Source organism: Citrus sinensis, chromosome 3, assembly GCF_022201045.2.
Source record: "Citrus sinensis cultivar Valencia sweet orange chromosome 3, DVS_A1.0, whole genome shotgun sequence".
NCBI classification, from domain to species: domain Eukaryota; kingdom Viridiplantae; phylum Streptophyta; class Magnoliopsida; order Sapindales; family Rutaceae; genus Citrus; species Citrus sinensis.
This window is the reverse complement of record NC_068558.1, coordinates 17,144,289-17,149,124: the sequence shown is the minus strand read 5'-3', so window position 1 is coordinate 17,149,124 and position 4,836 is coordinate 17,144,289. Positions and strand designations below refer to the sequence as shown.

Here is a 4,836-nt window from a genome sequence, read left to right as displayed (position 1 = left end):
CCAGTGATGGAAATATTCATCATAATTAAAATTCAACTTCTATTTCATGTTATCTGATATGTATTTCCTTTTCATTTTTTAAAGATATAAATTTCAATAAAATATTTGAAGGAGAAATATATTTGGCTAATGATGCAACTACACATACGATTCTTGAAACTAGAGATATTTTTCAAATTTAAATTTAACTAAAGCAAATGCAAATATAATATCAAGTCTAGTAGATCTTATTGAAGGTATTAGAATAGCAATAATCATATTACCAAAATATAGAAATTAGATACTTAAAATGCTTTGTATTCAGTCAAATAAAAAAGAAATTCGCTTTGTTTTAAAGACATTTGTCTCAATAATTTTCATATAAAGATAATGAATGAGAATAATGTAAAATATCTATACATTACTTCTAACATGTCTGAAAAGAAACAAATATTAAAAAAGCTTTCAGCTTTCTTATCTGTCTTATATTATACGACAGTAAAATCAATGAAAAGTTACACAATCATAAAAAATAAGTTATATGATCAAAAATCTTTTATATTTTGGCATAACTGTCTTTACACCCTATATCAACAGTGAAGCATAAAATTATGAAAACTCTCATGGACAACTATTTTTAGCAGATTTTTGGTCAATAAATGAAAACCACAAAACCAAACTAAGAATAATAAATTTGCTTTTATTGAGAAGCGGGGTGCCTCGCTCGTTCGGAGTGTATGGGCTGTTTTGCCCTCTTGTGGAGTGGAGGACGATTAAGATGGTGGTGGATATGGTGGGATGTTTGACTCCAAGTGCGAGGGACTTTCAAAAGTCGCCTTAAATCCCATCTATCAAAAGCAAACACCAACATCCACCGTGTGACATTAATGCTATCTCTTACTCAAGCTTTTGAATTTTGAAACAAGTCCCATCTTTTCAATTGCGGACTTCACGTCAAATTTTCTGACAATCTTCCTTTTGCATGTTTTTACTTTTTGCTTTATTTTCTCTTTCATTTTGAAATCTTTAAAAACTTTTTTCCTCGCTCTCCATTAATCATTCTATAACACCTCTTTATCTTTCTTTTTCTTCTTTGGCTTTCCCTTAATTTTATTTTCTACTCATTCGACTTTCATCTTCTATTTTCTTCTCTTTTTCTTCTTTTTCTTTTCCTTCTCTCGGCCCACCTTCATTCTTCCTTTCTCTTTTTCCTTTTCTCCCCATTCTTTTTCCTTTCTTTTTCCTTTTCTCCCTTTTCTTTTTTCCTTTCTTTTTCTTTTTCTCCTTTTTCTTTTTACTTCCCCTTTCTTTTCTCCTTTTTCCTTTTTCTATTCTTTTTCTCTTTTTATTTCTTTTTTCTTCTCAGTCAGTTCCCATTCCTGCGACTTTTGGTGGCCATCACAGCGGGTCTTGGGTGGGATCTGGACGGCGTGGCAGCGTCGTCTTGTGAGCCATCTTTCCCTCTATTTTTCCTTTTTCTTTATTTTTTCCAGTGGCTTTTTTTTACACATTATTAATATAATAATTATTATTACTATATATGTATATATATATATATACTTTAACTCGTACAATATGAGGATTTCCTTCATTTTTTTTTTTTGGATCCTGACTCTTTTCTTTATTTTTTTGGGCGATTACAGTCACAGCCTCCCTAAATCATAATTCTTGGCGACTAAGACTTGCTGACTTGGCGAAGTTCAGGTATAAATTTTGATATATTTTTTGGCTCCTTTATTTTGGGAAAATATTATTATGGCATTTTTCTAGATTTCATGCAAAATATTATTTTTTCTCTGTGCTTTGATTGGTGGATGTTGGTGTTTGCGTTTGATGAATGGGGTATGGAGTTGTGGGGCTTGTATGTTTTGATATTGAGATTTCCTTTTTTAATTTGTGTGTTGTATTTTTAGGAAAACAAGATGGGGAAGAAAAGAGTTGGGATAAAAGGTCGTAATGTAGTCAGAGATTTGGGTGGGGATACCCCACCTTCTGAGTCAACCCCTTTTATGCCAATCAGTGATGATGATGGGTCCCCTAGAAATAGTCCCAGGTTTTCCCGAACCAATCCCACCAGTAGATCTAAACCTAAGGGAAAGTAACCAATCAAACCAACTCGTAGAAAGACCCGAGCCAAAGATTCCAGAACCAAATCGCCCACTCCTATCAATATTCTGAAACCTCTCCCTGCCTCTCCCTCTAGATCTCATAGGCCTTATTCACTAAGGGGTAGACAAGCTACCCCTGAGGATCTAGAGAGGATTAGAGTTAAATATAACATACCTTCCTCTGTCTGCCTTAGGGTACCCCGTAAAGGTGAGCGTCCCAAATACTCTAAGTCTGATGATATAACAAAAGTGAGTGATGTTTTAAGCACGATCTGGTTGGTGAGAGCTGGCTTGATTGATAAGAGTCTTTCATCTTCTTCGGGGGGCGACACACGTACAGCTGCATGGTGTTGTTGGGGTACCCTGCCTTCATTAGTCTTGTGGGGTACCCTCATCATCTGCAAATATTTTCAATTGCCATATCTTATAATTCTTAATATGTCTTTTTGCCCGTCATGATTGTAATTTTCATTTTACTAGCCTGTCTTTCTCATTTTTTTTGTTTTGTTTGCCTGATGTCAGACAAGTATTAACTCGTTCACTGAGGACTTCGATACTTTTTTGAACTATATGAGTGGTAGCTTCTCTAGTACCCTAGGTACCTCAACAAACGGTACCCGACCTCCAGCCGTTCCAAGCACTAAGGGCAAGTTGCATGATTCTTCTTTCAGCAGTTCCCGAGGTACCCCAGCTACTCGTAAGAGAAAACTTGGCTCCTTGTTCACGATCTTAGGAGACCTCATAGAGGGAGAGCTTGACTCAGTGGCCAACAAGAAGATATCTTATCTGACTGACAATTTTCTCCATACCTCCGAGTGCATTTAGACAAATATGGCCGCTGAAGCGGATAAATTATATCTGAATGAGCGCTACAGTCGGGCGCTCAAGGCTGTTCATGATGTGAGTGCTTCCCACTCTTTTTCCTTTTGTCTTTATCTCTCTCTCTCCCCCCCCTTTTTCTTCACTTTATCTTTTTTTTTTTGTATGTCATCCCTTTCTTTTCTTTTTGTTGTAGGTGGCCTCCTACTTGAGCCATGGTTTTTGAGACTTTAGCGGTATTTCGACTGCAAAGGCAGAGGTTGAGAAATTAAAGGGGGAGCTCAAACTCAGCCAGTCTTTGGAGAAAAAGCTTGCTGAGGAGATTAGGGCTTGAAGGGGTGTTGGACGACCTAACTCGAAAAAACATTCGCATATCCAAGGACTTTGAATGAGGTCGAGGCTATGCATGATAAGTTATTATCTCACCAGAAGGAGATGGTCGACAAAGCTTTTACTCACATCATTATGGAAGTTTGGAGTGTAGACCCGGTGTTGATGGTACCTCAAGTAGAGAAACGAGTGGACAAGTCAGCAAGTCTCAGTCGCCAAGGAATATGATTTAAGAGGATACGACTGTAATCGCCACAAAAAAAAGAAAGAGTCAGGATAAAAAAAAAAAGAGAAGAAAATCTTCATGTTGTACGAGTTGAAGTGTATATATATATATGATACCAGAAGGAAATAAGATCGAAGGATGGATGTGTTTTCGAAGATAATTTTTTATTGATTGCTTTGTATAAAACAAATTGGATCGCGGTTGGCAAGTTTTAAACTTGATATGGTACTTAGCGTTGTTATCTGAGGAATCGCTCCTGCTCAGTTATTTTAGAGCAGATTTTTAATAGCGCTTTGGACCAGTAGCCCGCATCCTCAAGTATTCCAGTTGATATACCAAATCAATTTTGTTTTATCAGATAATAATTAAATTCTTTAAACGCGGTTAGTCAATTTTTATAATCACTTTACCATATATTTATTAGATTCTTTAGCAAGCCTAGCAACAATCATACATCTAAAGGCTTGGGTGCATACACAGTACCAGATCTGGTTTCCAGAAATGGTGCTCTGAATGAATGGAGGGAGAAGAGAATATTTACAACTGAGGATCGAGATCTGGTCTCTTTACCTCAGAGGAATGTACAATTTATATGGCAGATCTGATAGAGATCAGTCTGCAGAGTATGCTTTAAAAATAAATAAATTGCTAGAATTTAAATGTACATAAAATTAAATTACAGAAAAGTAAATTGCAGAAATTTAAAGTACGGAAATTTAAATGTACATGAAATTTAATTGCAGAAAAATTTAAATGCTTTACATTTATTTCTTTTGATTTGACAGCTTTATAAATGGAAAATCGAAAAATAGTCTGAAAACAAAGAACTTAGGAAAAATTCCTTCAATACAGAAGATTTTCTTTAATCTCGAGAGAGAGAGAGAGGACAGAGAATTCTAGAGAGAAGGAAGAGAAGAAGAGAGAGAAGTTCTAAACTTTCAAAATGAAAAACCTAAGGAGTCTAAGTCTTCCTCTCGGTTTAAATACAAAAGATTTTTAAACTGTTCACTGTAGCGGAGCTTTGAGTGCATAGTAATCTTTGGAACTCTGTACTGTTCACTGTAGCGGAGTTTTGAGTGCACAGTAATCTTTGGAACTCTGTACTGTAGCAGAGCTGTAGCATTATACAAAATACAAAATACAGAATACAGAATACACCCCGGGTGAAGAGACATGTGCGCTCTCACTTGTGTCCAGAGGACCACTCGAAGAAGAACATGGGAAATAAATATCCCTTCTTTTTTTTTAAGTACAAAACTTGTACATAGATACAAATAAGTAAAGTTTTAAATTGGCTTTAATACAGCTTTAATGCTTTATTGGAGAGAAAATACCGAAGCAGTCATCTTCATTTTCATCACCAAGAGAAATAAA

The 4,836-nt window shown here is 35.7% G+C and overlaps 1 long non-coding RNA gene across 1 annotated transcript; it reads left to right on the top strand.

The window, feature by feature from the left end:
* The first annotated feature begins 581 nt into the window (after positions 1-581).
* On the top strand, positions 582-3,748 carry LOC127901080 (uncharacterized). Its single transcript, XR_008053127.1, has 4 exons — positions 582-1,425; positions 1,623-1,683; positions 2,610-2,987; positions 3,103-3,748. It is a non-coding gene; the product is annotated as an uncharacterized LOC127901080 (long non-coding RNA).
* The last annotated feature ends 1,088 nt before the right edge of the window (positions 3,749-4,836 follow it).